This window comes from Chelonia mydas, chromosome 1 (assembly GCF_015237465.2).
Source record: "Chelonia mydas isolate rCheMyd1 chromosome 1, rCheMyd1.pri.v2, whole genome shotgun sequence".
Classification (NCBI taxonomy): Eukaryota; Metazoa; Chordata; order Testudines; family Cheloniidae; genus Chelonia; species Chelonia mydas.
Genome location: NC_057849.1, coordinates 222,158,739 through 222,172,696, shown reverse-complemented (window position 1 = coordinate 222,172,696; position 13,958 = coordinate 222,158,739). Strand labels below are relative to the sequence as shown.

The 13,958-nt window shown below is 45.2% G+C and overlaps 1 protein-coding gene and 1 long non-coding RNA gene across 4 annotated transcripts in view; one reads left to right on the top strand and one right to left on the bottom strand.

The window, feature by feature from the left end:
• The window catches only part of BORCS5 (BLOC-1 related complex subunit 5), a 124,853-nt gene that overhangs the window by 53,202 nt on the left and 57,693 nt on the right, over positions 1–13,958 (top strand). The window lies entirely within an intron of this gene.
• Positions 7,243–12,695, bottom strand: LOC119567603. Of its 2 annotated transcripts, XR_005227644.1 has the most exons (4): positions 9,980–12,695; positions 9,743–9,880; positions 9,394–9,529; positions 7,243–7,576 (listed from the first exon to the last, which is right to left on the bottom strand). It is a non-coding gene; the product is annotated as an uncharacterized LOC119567603 (long non-coding RNA). The 2 variants fall into 2 exon arrangements; XR_005227643.1 differs by having other exon boundaries at positions 9,743–12,695.

The following is a 13,958-nucleotide window of genomic DNA, read 5'->3' as shown; positions in this document are numbered from 1 at the left end:
TGCTGAGCGACCTTATTAGAAATACTTATACTCCTTTTAACCTCCATTGCAGTCATTTGTGGGTATGGGCATAGAGTAATACATCAGACTTCAATGTACACTGGCTAGACAGAGGCCAGCAGTGGCATTCAGACTCAGGGCAGTTAAAAGAAGGCTGTGTAACTTCCAGAGAAGGGTCAAGTTTGTCATGTTTTCTATTTCCATAATTATAAGGATTATCAAAGTAAAATTCTTCACCGAGCAATTGCTCCACATGCGTCTCCTTGACCCTGCTATCATGGCTAAAGGAGAGAAAGAAAACAAGCACTGTACATTGCATGCATAGGTGCTGGAACTAGGGGTGCTGGAGGTGCTGCTGCACCCCCTGGCTTGAATTGGATTCCATCATATCCAGGGTTTACAGTTTGGTTCAATGGTTTTCAGCACCCCCACTATCCAAATTGTTCCAGCACCTCTGATTGCATGAAGCAGTGAATGTACAATAGGATTTCACAACACTGTCTTGTAGTTTTATGCCTAAAATTTGAGCTGGAGTAAATTTTAAAGAGAGTCTTCAGAATTCAACGCCTCTAGCTTTTTAAGTTCGACTCTACTGTTTCTTGAAAAGTCTTATGGAAATAAGTTTATATAGTACCTAAACCAGGACCGGATTAACTTTTTGTGGGCTCGGCGCCAAACATATTTGTGGGCCCCCATGGAGGCAATGGAACATGGTACAGGGGGTTTGGTCGCTGGAGCAAGGGGCCAGCCAGAGGCAATGGGGCATGGCATGGCAGGGGAGGCCCCGCTCTGCCCAGCCAGTGTGAGGGCACTATTTACAAACTGGCAGTTGCCAGATGCACAATGGTTCGCCCAGCCCTGTGCTGCTAGCATGCCCCTTACCCTTGGGTGTGGGCCCATGCCATCCCACACAGTCCCCCTGCCCAACGCCAGAACACCTCCCCGATTCCCTATGGCCAAAGGCCCCCTCGACCTTCTATGCCCAGCGCTGCCCCAGACCCTGCCACAAATGCATAGTGCCCCACACAGAACCCCCACTCCCTAGTGCCCCAACACACAGAGATCTTCCCTGCCACCTCACAGCCGAGCACCCACCCCCCAAGGCCCTCCAGAGACCCACTCCCCCGTGCCCTGCCTCCTGGCCCCACTCACTGGCCCTGCTGGGGGGCGACTGTGTCTGCCTGGGGCGTCCCGGGGCGGGGAATCACTCCGGCCCCTCGGGAGTGGTGCGATCAGCTAGGCCAGGGCCTGCCCCACCTGGGCTCCTGCAGGATCCACTTGCCTGGAGGGGCCCAGCCAAGCCCCCCACACTGTCCCTTCCCCAACTGGCCGAGACTGGCCAGGCTTCTGCATCAGTCCCAGGTGGCTCAGCTCCAGGGAGACAGGTGGGGTCCCACAGGTGGTGGGAAGCAGAGACTGCCCAGAGCCGGAGGTGTACTGGGGTCCGGCCAGGAAGCAGAGAGAAGCCAGCAGGAGGTCAGGGGGTGGAGAGGAGCTGCCGGCGGGCAGGCCGAGAGGAGCAAGTGGTGGGCAGGGTGTGGGGGAGCTGGCGGGGTCTCAGAGTACAGTGCAAGCAGAGCAGGCCAGGGCCCCTTCTGAGCATGGGCCCAGCTCCATGGCGCTACTGGAGCCATTGTAAACCCAGCACTGACCTAAACCAAAGCAGCAGAACGAGCAGCTACTGTTACCAAATGCTGTTCGCAGGGCTGCGATGACCAACTTCAATAATGCCTGTGCCCACTGAAATAAACAAAAAAGTCTATTAATTTCAACTTTTGTAAGAAACCGAGAAAATATCAAGTCCCACACCAAAAGGATAAAGTTATTGGTAAAACAGTTTCAGGCTTTAAGAATATTGTGAGTGAAGCTGGGTTTATTACATTTGGGACTAGAAGCTAAAAGTTTGAGTTCTACATCTGACTCTGACACTGACAACCTTGAAAAATCTATTTGGAAGTAATTCTGCTTTTATATCCTCTTTATTTATTACAAGATTCTTCCTCTGCCTTTTTTTTTTTTTTTTAAATTACTGAGGACATTTGCCTGGCAACAAGAATGTCTTTGGCTTCCGAGCTCATCCCTTCCTGCTGTTCTGTTCCTTATCTGAAGTCACAACCCTCCGCATACAATATCAAAATTAATTGCTGTCAGTGTCACAGACACAGCATCATAGCTTCAGAATTGGAGTAAGCAGCAGGGGGAATTGTATATAAGTGTGTGTGTGTGTGAACTTTTTAATATTTTGTTTATATTTTTATCTCACACATTAAGCGCAATCCTCTACTCTGCCTGACCTCCATTTGATGCAGGTGGGGGATGGAGGTGGAGACCGAAGTTGTCCCCCAGAGCCCATCTGCTGGCTAGTGATTGCTGGGTGAATGAGGTTGCTAAGGGGTGATGTGGAGCCAGCTGTGCCAAGCTTTGGGGGATTCCTGTCTGCAAAGCCAGTTCTCAGCTGGATTTACAGATTCTTTGTGCTATGGGAGAAGGGTGCAGAGTCTGGTGCACTATTTCTAATAGCATTGCATGTATAGAGCACTACTCAAAGGAAGTCTATTCAGTGAAATACAGTATGCTTCAGTTACAGCACACATCTGACTTTTTTTAAAGCCACACCAGATTAATGCTAAGCAACTGAGTAGCTATTCAATCAAATGCAAAATCTTTTGTTTGGCACATTGTGCATATTTTCTAATAATACAAGCAGTAGTATGTTACAGTTGTATCTAGTGTTGTTGTGGGTGCACCTATATATATTCCTTAATACTGGTGTGTTGACAAGATTGACTCGCTTGATGTGGTTAAATATCATTGATGCGAGAGGAAGGATTGTCCAACAGTTAAGGCCCTAACCTGGGACAAGGGAGATCTGGGTTCAGTACCCTGCTCTGCCACAGACTTCCTGTGTGACTTTGGGTAAATCATACTAGGTATGTCTGTGCTTCAAGCAAGGGGTGTAATTCCCAGTGCAAGGAGACACACCCACGCTAGCTCTGATGAAGCTGGTGCGCTAAAATTAGAGTGTAGCCGTGAAAGTGCAAGTGGTGAGAAAGGCTAGCCACTCTGAATGCATCCGAGATGCTGGGCATGTACATGGAACGACTAGCCCCTCTTGCCACATGCGCTGCCGCAGCTACGCTCTATTTCTAGCACACTAGAAATATACGCCCAGTTCAGAGTATATATATATACCCTTGTCTCTCTGTGTCTCAGGTTCCAGTGTGTAAAATGGCGGTACGAGTACCTCCCCACCACAAAGAGGTATCTGTGTCAATAAACACAGGGGGTTGAAAGGAGCTCAGATACTATGGTAATGGGAGCCATGTAAGTACCTAAGGTAAACAGATGGACACAAAAGTGGTGTAGGAAAAAATAAACTTTGCCACACAAAAGTAGTAGGGTATCTACTTAAAAATTGTAGTGTGAGGAATGAGATCCTGAAAATGGACTATAAAATGACTGATACTTTCCATTTTAGGCTTTGGGAAATAGTTCCATACTGTGTTTTGAGTGCATCATGGGTAGTGTTTTTATCAGAAAATGGGCATGTTTTTACAGCTGTGTTCTTTGTGGGCAATAGGGAGAAAAATGAATTTTTATTATCTGGGTATCTCTAACCACAAAGGCCGTGACGCACATGCTTGGCAGAGCTGGTAGAAATTCACTCCATTGGCTGTGTGATATGAACCTCATCATTGATGACCACCCTGAGATTCAGAGTCGTCTTATAATGTTGGAAGCCAGTGTTCAGGAAACTCTTATGCTTGCTTAATGCATGATGTCATTTGTGGTACGTATGACTGATAAAGCTGTACTCTTAGAAGTGAAAGTAGTGTATAATGGAAGAAATTGCAGGGCCTGGGAGAAAATGAATAGTTGCCTTGGGTCCAAATTATACAGTTCTTTGCAAATACATATCGTTCTCTAAGAATATAATCAAGTGGTTTTTTAAGGGATTATTCAGCATAAGTAAATCTTCTTTTAAAACTTGGATGACTCTATCTTTTAATATAGATCATACCAATGAGTTCACTTACTGAAGAGGTCTGAATAGAATGTAAACCATTTACTGTGGGGAGAGGGAATATTTGATTTGTTTTTCAAAGATTTTAAAACATTGCATGACATGGATTCCTCTCTTTCCTCAAGGTGCTTTGCCACTAAATAGTAATGACAGCATAGGGTAAATATTGAAGTGCTACAAAGCAAATCAGGTCACTTATTTCTGAGTAATTGTTGCATACCTTAGATGTTGTAATAAGCCACAAAAAGCCAAGTGATACTTTTTGAAAATGGTTTTAAAAAAATATTTTGTACTCCTTCACAACTTTCCATCTCAACCTGTGGCTAAATTTAACATCCATTTGCCACATTTGTTAATTTCATTTCCAGGTCAGCTCCATTCCCCATGTATCCCTCTAGCCTCAGAGAAAGTGCTCAAAATGTTGCAATACAAAACTGAGAACAGTAGCAGCTGCTAGAACATACACCTCTTGGGGGGAAAAGGCATATATTGTATCCTTTAAGAGACTTTAAAATCAGTTGTTCTAATGCATGTGAAAATGAATCAAAAACAGATTGAGGAAGAAATGGGAAACAGTGGTTTAGTTTTGTTACTTCAAGTCATGAAGGTAGGAACAACAAAAGCAGATATTTTTACAATGTTTTAGTGCCAGGTATAACTGCTGCATTCCCCAAGCCAATTAGTTTGGCAGTGGTAGTATCTTTTCATACAGATTGATCTGAGCTATTTGAATCATTTTGTTCTGTTTGGACAATCGTGTTGCCAAAGGCAGAAATTAACGTGCACAGGCAAGTCAGGCTTCTCCATCCTGTATTCTACAAGAGGAAGAGAAGAGCCACCATCCCAGCAGTAAGAAAAGGAGTACTTGTGGCACCTTAGAGACTAACAAATTTATTTGAGCATAAGCTTTCATGAGCTACAGCTCACTTCATCGGCTGCATGCAGTGGAAAATACAGTGGGGAGATTTTATATACACAGAGAACATGAAACAATGGGTGTTACCATACACACTGTAACGAGAGTGATCAGGTAAGGTGAGCTATTACCAGCAGGAGAGAAAAAAAAACTTTTGTAGTAATGATCAAAGTGGGCCATTTCCAGCAGTTGGCAAGTCAACTGACAAGGCCCACCTTGATTATCACTACAAAAGGTTATGCTCAAATAAATTTGTTAGTCTCTAAGGTGCCACAAGTACTCCTTTTTTTTTTTTTTTTTTTTTTTGCGGTTACAGACTAACACGGCTGCTACTCTGAAACATCCCAGCAGTGCAGAGGCTGGTGCTTTGCATTTCTAAATGGAAGATACAAGATAATTTTCCATTCTTTCTTGCATTTTTCAAGTTTGCAGGGGGGTTTGGAGTGCGAAGACGAGCATCCTTAGGATCGCAGGAGAGGAATTAGTTTGTGTGCTGAAGAGTACATTATGTTCTTTTTTGAGTAGTGTCTTGATGGGTGCTCCCTTTCAGATACATATGTGCCTGTGTACCTTTTGATTAGAGATTTTTGGTAGCAGTGCCTGTTTGGCGCACACAAGTGCCATATGTATTCTTGATGTCTGTCTAGAGGCTATCTAGGGCTGTGTGGGCGACCCCACCCTCAGTTTCTTCTTAACCACCTTTGACCTGAGATGGAGTACAGCGCATGCCTGTTCTCTCCATAACTTCGTTTTAGTGTAGTAATTGTTGGTGCTAGTTAGTGAGTTATTGGCACCATTGTTTACCCTTTTCACTTTTCCCCCCATTAAGTGGTTGTTCTGGACTTTGTTCTGCGGTATAACTGGATCCCTGGGCTGTAAGTGGTGTCTTTCCTGCCTTGATGTTATCCCAGTCAGTGACAGGCATCTTTGCTGCCTCTGCTGTTTGGGAGACATTTGCGTTCCTAGCAAATGTAAAATCTGTAGCTCCTTCAAAAGTAGATCTTGAAAAAATAGGAAGAGCAAGTTTAAATGACTAATGACAGAGAAAACTTTAAGACCGGCTTCTGACCTGGATGTTGAGAACCCTCCCCCTCCCCTTCCCCTCCGCAAGTCTTCCAGTACTCCTAGCGTCCTGTTTTACCTCAAGGTTCTGGTGACTGAGAGCCTCGAGGGATACAAACGCTACTTCACCATCCATTTCTGGGTCGCGATCACCAAAAGCCTTAGGGGAGAGAGCTTCTGTCCAGGTGTCCATGGTACTGAGCGGTGTGTTATATGAGTCTCTGGCTACCAGTCTAGAGACTAGGAGTACTAAGAAGTCTCAGTCATGAACCCACAAAAAGACTATGGAGAACTTACTTCCCAAGAGAAGTTCCATGGAGGCTTCAGATGGCTCTGGTACTGTGAGGGTGTCAAAAGTGTCCTCTAAGAGCCAGACTACAAAACGGGACTCGGTACCAAGGTTGTCTTCTACTTCGAATACCCCTACCCAGACTAATAGAGAATCTTCCTCTCAGAGGTCTGCACCACTGAACCTTATATGTCTCTGGTACTTACAGCAGTATCACATCACTCTGTGGTATGATGCATGTGTCCCCCTTTGCCCTATGGCCCCCTGCAGTGGGCTTGTTGTAACCCTTGGACACTGTTATGTGCAGTTTGACAGCCTCTACTCACTCACGGAGGGAGCATAAACAGACATATTCTCGTCAACCTCCACTCCCACCATCACAATCATAAGAAGAAAGATTTGAGGAGCAGGAAGCAAGGGCTGATAAGGAGAGCGCCCCCACCCCCTTACAAATATATCCTCATCATCACCTGATGAGCCTGTCAAGTGTCCACTACCATCTATGGAGGATGACTTCAAACAGTTTCAGGAATTGATAGTGTGTTGCTGATGTGCTTCAAATTCCATTAGAGGAGGTCCAGGATTCACATAAACTCCTGGACATTTTACACACTTCAGCTTCTACACACATAGCCATCCCTGTCAATTAAGCATTACTGGAGCCTGCTAAGACCTTTTGGCAGATTCCACTGTCTGCACCACCCACTTACAAGTGTGTGGATAAAAAATACTATGTTCCAGCTACAGACTGAGTTTTTATTTTCTCATCCTTCACTGAAGTGCCTGATAGTGAATGCAGTTACTGACCATGGTTAGACAACACAGTGCTAAGTCTACTCTTTACCGCAAGGACCATAGGAGGCTTGACCTCTTCGGTCTTAAAATTTTCTCTTCAGTTTCAAATAGCGAAAATCAGGTGCTTTTGTCAAAATATGGTTATTTGAACTACAATACATTTAATGCCTTTATTAACCATCTACCAGAGGAACATTGTGAGCAATTCAAGGCCTTTATCCAGAAGGGCCAACTTTTAGTAAGAACACCATTGCAGGCTTCCTTAGATGCAGCAGATGCTGCATCCTGATGTATTTCCAACGCAGTTATGATGCGGCAAGCATCTTGCTTATAGCTGTTGGGCTTCCCTAGGGAGGTGCAGAGTACTACTGAGGTGAGGACCTTCCTTTTGACAGTCATAAATAGTTTGCAAAGTCTATGGATGACTCCCTTCACACCTTGGCTTGAAGGACTCAAGGACTGCTCTCCAATTCCCTCGGGATTTATACCCCTGCAAACAACAGAAGAAATTTTAGCAGATTTCAGATGGTGCAGAGATCTTGCCTAGCCCCTTTTTCTAACTTTCATAGACTACTCGAGCCACTAGCCAAGAAGCCTCAATATTCGAAAAAGCTAGCTACTGCCACAACTACTTCATCCCAGCTATCCCCCTCATCCAAGCACCCATTCTGATGGCTTGGTTGAGAATCTGGACCACCTCCTTGACACGGATTTATTACTGCACCATCCCATCCTCAGCCCTCCCCATGCTCCCTTTTGACGCCGTCTCTCTTTCAGTTTCAGCCTGCATGGGGGAGCATATCATCTGTCAACTGGGTTTTGGAGGTCATAATGTCTGATTACTCCATCTGTATCTCCTCTATCCCTCCCTCCCATCCCCTTTCCACACCCCTTTTCAGGGACCCATCTCTCAATCCGTTACTGAGACAGGACCATGGTTCTCTTCTGTTCATAGGAGCTACAGAACTTTATCCCAGGTCAGCACAGGGGAAAAGGGTTTTATTCGAAATACTTTCTGGTTCCCAGAAAGAACAGAGGTTGGAGACAAATATTTGATCTTAAATGTCTGAACAACTATGTGAAATGGCAGCAGAAATTCAGGATGGTGACCCATGCAGCTCTAATTCCTTACCTGGATTCTGGGGATTAGTTTGTGAACCTTGACCTTCAAGATGCCTATTTACATGTAGCAATTCATCCTTCACACAGGAGGTTTATTCACTTTATATTCTACTGTGACCACTGCCAGTCCCGCATGCTCCCCTTTAGCCTCTCCTCTGCCCAGGGGTGAAAGTAACTTAAGGGTCTTACTGGTATGCAGCACAGCTGGGGTCCTGAGCAAGGTTGGGGGGCATCTCAGCCGGAAGGGGTGGTGCTGGGGCCAGGCTCTGGCAGTGATTTAAAGGGCCCTTTAAATCACTGCTGGAGCCCCATGGTAGTGGTAGCAGCGACGGCGGCCGGGAGCCCCCGGGCTCTGGCGGTGATTTAAAGGGCTGGGGCTCCGGCTGCTGCCAGGAACCCCGGAACCTTTTAAATTGCCAGGCCCCAGGGCAGCTGCCCCTTGCTGGTACGGTGGGTTGTGTACTGGCTCTTACCGGTACACCGTACTGTACCGGCTTACTTTCACCTTTGCCTCTGTCCCAAAGCTATTCTCAAAGGCAGTCCTAGCCATTCCCCTATGTCGTCTGCGGATAATAGTCTTCTCTTAGCTCGATGACTGGTTACTCAAGAGCAGATCTTATCTTAAGAGGTGTGGTTCAGTTCAGTCCTCAAACCTCCGCAAGAAGTTGTCTTCAATGTTTAGGGCACATCGTAGCTTATATATTCAAACTCAACATGCCAGGGGGATAGCTCGGGGGGGGGGCTATATTCCGAACAAGCACAGTATGACCAAACAGGTGTCTGTCCCTTGCTGGGGTCTGTGGTCGCTTGACTGGTAGAAGGACCCTTCAAGGTCTGTGAGGAGTCCCATTTTGTTAAAGATCCTCCTTCTGTCATCGTAACATCAGACACATCACTCTTGGGGTGGGGAGGCACACCTGGGGTCTCTCACAATCCAGGGCAAATGGCCATTCCAAGACCAGTTTCTCCACATCAAACTTCTAGAGCTGAGGACAGTCAGGAAAGCTTGCATGCACTTCCTTCCTTTTATGAGAGCCATGTCTATCAAGATCACGACAGATAACGTGGCCTGCATATTCTACATCAATTGTCAGGGCAGGGCGCATTCCTATTCACTTGGTGCCAAAGCAGTAAAACACTGTAATTTGGTGCATAATCAACCAGATACTCATCTCAGCTTCTTACCTTCTGGGTATGCAGAACATCATGGCCAATGACTTCAGCAGACACTTCTCCCAGAGTTACAAGTGACATTTGTATTCATGAGTCCTCAATAGCCTATTTTTAACTTGAGGATTTCCAGAAGTGGACCTTTTTGCCACTGCAGCCAACACAAAACAAGAAATTTTGCTGAGATGGGAACTAGATCCTCAATCAAGGGGGGAATGCCTTCCTCATCTGCTGGACAAGAGGTCTTCTCTACACGTATCCACCAACACCATTACATTTGAAAGTACTGAACAAGATCAAGCAAGACAAGGCCAGGGTCATTCTAACTGCATTGATCTGGCTGAGACAAGTTTGGTATCCTTACCTCCTTCAACTGCTTCTTGTCCACCATTGAAACTTCCAACCAGTTGCACTCTGTTGTCTTAGCATTCCGGTCAGACACTTCACTCCAATCTGCGACTCCACGTATAGCTCTTGGATGGTTTTCATGTATGGCGGCCTTCTGTTAAATAGAGGTACAACAGGTATTATTTAACAGCAGAAAAACATCTGCGGGAGAGAATTACCTCCAGAAATAGAAGAGATTTCACCACCACTTTACCCGTCGACAAGTTTCTCCAGTTGACTCTTCTCTTTCCACCGCTGTTGACCACCTGTCGAAATTAAAATGATCAGATCTTGACACAAGTTCTGTCAAGGTTCATTTGGCCACTATCACAGCCTTTCACTCACTGATAGAAGGTTTGTGGGGTTTTTTCCCCTCACCCCATAACTTCAAGGCTTATCACAGGCCCTGTGAACTTTTCCCCACAGATTAGAGAACCTACCCCTGTATGGGATTTGAACCTTTTTCTTAGTAGACTTATGAAACCCCTCTTTGAGTCAGTAAGTATGTGTTCATTGCTTCACCTATCTATGGAAACAGTTTCCATGGTGACCATCACTTCCATCCAGAGAGTCAGAGAACTGGGGGCTTTCATGGTGGATCCTCCTTTCATAGAGGTGTTTTTGTTTTTGTTTTTGAAGGACAAGGTTCCATTGTGGCTACATCCCACATTTCAGGTGTCCTCTGAATTTCTCATAAACCAGACTATTCACCTTCCAGTTTTTTTTTCTGAAACCATATCACTCTAGGCAGGAATCTGCCTTCCATAATTTAGGGGTCAGAAGAGCATTAGCCTTCTATCTGGGCAGAACCAAATCTTTCCAAAAGTCTCCTAGACTACTTATTTCAGTTATGGACAGGTCCAAGGGATCTGCAGTCTCCACCCGGAGACTCTCGAGATGGACTTGGGGTGTATTATTTCATATTATGACTCTGCCTCCTTCTGGAGTGTTAGCTTATTTTTCAAGGTCACAATCTACATTTGGAACATATTTAAGTAATGCGGCATTTACTGAAGTCTGCAGAACTGTCACTTGTACCTCTGTACATACTTTCTCCAACCATTATATTCTGGTTCATGCCTCTAGATCCAACGCTGTAGTTGGAACGTAGTTCTGTCTTAAAGACAAGTCTCTGTTCTGAAGCTTCCTCTTCCTGCTGGGGATACTGCTGGGCAGTCACCTGAAGTGGGACACCCATAGGGACACTACTCAAAGAGGAAGGAGAAGTTACTCACCTTGTGCAGTAAAGAACAACTGTTGAGATGTGTCCCCCTGTAAGTGCTTCCCCTCTGCTTCAAAGTTTTCCCTTATAGGCTTTGTGGTGCAGAAGGAACTGAGGGCAGTTCACACATGCAACCCTATAGAGCCTTGGTATGGGGCATGAGGATGTGCAGGGCACATGCATGGGCCATACAGGCAATGCTACCAAAAATCTCCGCTCAAAAGTGCATGCGTACCTGGTCACCTGAAGTGAAGCACCCACAGGGGTATAGTTCTCGAAGAACTTCAGTTAATTCACAACGTGAGTATTCTCTCCTACTTTACTGAATTGGGGCTTATGACAGTAAACCAAGACTGGAAATAGCTTATGTGACTGCCTGAGAACCCCACAGTACATTTAATTGCTGAACTGCTAGCACTTTCCTCATATGTTTTCTCTTTCCATATATAAGCCATCCATATGGTCCCTACCTCCCGGACTTGAGTTTACAAATTGACTTTGTAACACTGAGAAGGTGACTTTTGTTGAAATATCGGTACTGTCTCCACTAAAAAGAAATATTGTCAGACATTAAATCGAGTCAGAGATCCTTAACCGCAAAGGGCCAAATTCTCCACCTTATTCACATTGAATAGTACTTTGTTCTGTGAGTAACTCCATAGTACAGTAAGGCACTACTCCAGGAGAATAAAGGTGGCACAGTAGGGCCAGATGAACTAAAAGATTAATTACTTGCTGTGTCTTAATATTGACATTTTTGGCTTAAGTGATGGGCCTGGTGGTCGATTTCATGCTAAACCTGAAAACTGTCTTGACTTCTCCCCACTGAGATGCAACATCATAAGCAAGTTCATTATTTATGGACCTTGCCTTCTCTCTGTTTCTCTGTCTCTCTATCTGAGTGCATGCAAAACCTGCCAAAACAAGACACTCCATTGCACATGCTTCTCCTCTGGGGTGTGGGTGAGAGAACAAACACATTACAGATGTATAGTCGTGTTGCGTAATGCACTACTGGGGAGCGCTTGGGTACTATGATGATGAGTGTGGTATAAGAACGTATATAAAATATAATATTTAATGCTTCTAAGGCTAACATGCAGATTGTAATGCACTCAAGACATTAAAGGGACACTGTCAACTTGGATTTTTCTTAACTAATTAATTTTTAAAAACAAAATATGGTTGCTCCTTAAATAGCAGTAGCGTGATCTGAATTTTTTTTAAAGGCCCCTTAATATTGTTTTGTAAGGGGTTTTTCTGCTAACTGATTTGGTACAGTGCCATAGTCACAGTATCACTGGAGGTTACTGTATACTGGAAGAATTTAGGGGAGATTTGAAACACAAGTTTAGGCTTGTGCTTCTCCTGCATGTTATGTGCAGATTAAGAGTCCATTTCAAAATAGACTTATATTTCTCATATACTGCTCTAACTTCTATATTTGATATAATGAACAATGGTCATGTGTTTCATAACTTTATTTTAAAAAAGAGAGAGAGAATTTGATAACTTACTGCTTCAGAAGGCAGTAATAGTGTAGACAGACACACTGCATGTGCTCCAAAACATCATGAGCTTACATAAATAGAATACCTTTTAAATGGATTTCTCATGAAGATGCTCACATTCGGGGATCATTCAATAATGAACAAAAATGTGAAGTCCATCTTGAGCTGAATGTACAATAAAACTCTTGACCAACTTGTGCCCAGTGGTACAAGTAGAAATCATTTCTTTCCAGGACTGCACTCATGGGAGGGACACAAAGGGGGGCACGTTACCTCCCCATGTGTCTCTCTGTGTGATTCCTCCCTGCCCTGCACCCAGCCTGGGGCCACCATGCTCTCCCTGTCCCCTCCAACACTCCTCCCCCCTTACTTGTCTAAAATTTTACAACTCCATTTGTTAAACAGATGCAGCTGTAAAATGATGCTTTGGGCCCCTGGTGCCACCTGTACTTCCAGGCGTCATTGAGGATCCAGCAGCACCCCAAATTGAAAACTTCTTAAATGAAAGAAGGATAGGAAGGACAATCACCCCACTTTCCCTTAACACACTATCAGTGCCTCCCTTATGTCCAAACTAAGCTTCTGTGCCCATACTGATTTCAGTCAGCTTCTTCAAAATTTACCAATGTGCATTGCCAAAGAGCCACAGTAGCACATCAGCAGCCCCCCCGTAACCCCTTCTCCCCTGCCCCCAGTGTCTCCCACCCACCAGCAGCACTGCCGATCAGCACCTAACCCTCCATCCCTGCGCCTCCCGCCCCCCGCGATCAGCTGTTTTGTGGTGTGCAGGAGGCTGGGGGGGGGGAGGGAAGGAGGAGGAGCAAGGGTGCAGCAGACTATGGGGAAGGGGCGGGGGCCTTGGGGGAAGGAGCAGAGTGGGGCTGGGGTAGAGCCAGGGGTTGAGCAGTGAGCACCCTGTAGCACATTGGAAAGTTGGTGCCTGTAGCTCCAGCCCCGTAGTTGGCACCTGTGCAAGGAGCCGTATATTAACTTCTGAAGAGTCTCATGTGGCTCCGGAGCCACAGGTTGGCCACCCCTGTCTTAGAACTATGGTAAGGCTCAGTGTTCCTAATATTGCTAATCTTGTGATCCCCGCCTTTCCCCTCACCACCACTCTCTTGCGGTTACTTCAAAGGTGCACTGTCTCTTTATTTTCCTCTTCCAGCTCATTTAGCTGCTGTAGTGTTAATACAACAGGGTTTAGAGTTTTTTCCTGCTATTCTGGTTCTGGCTGTCCCTGCCACAGCCACAACTACAGTCTAGACCTTATTTAAAAAGATGTTAACTTCATAAAAACACAGAGGTACTCCAATTAATAAATGCTAAGTAACAAAGCCGGATAACACCACCTACTTGTGTTTAGCTTGAGAGGGGGGAAAAAAATAATTTAGCAAAGACTTGTACAGGCACAGCTAGTAGGGAGGTGCACTCTGCCTTGGAAGTACTAACACTCCTAACTT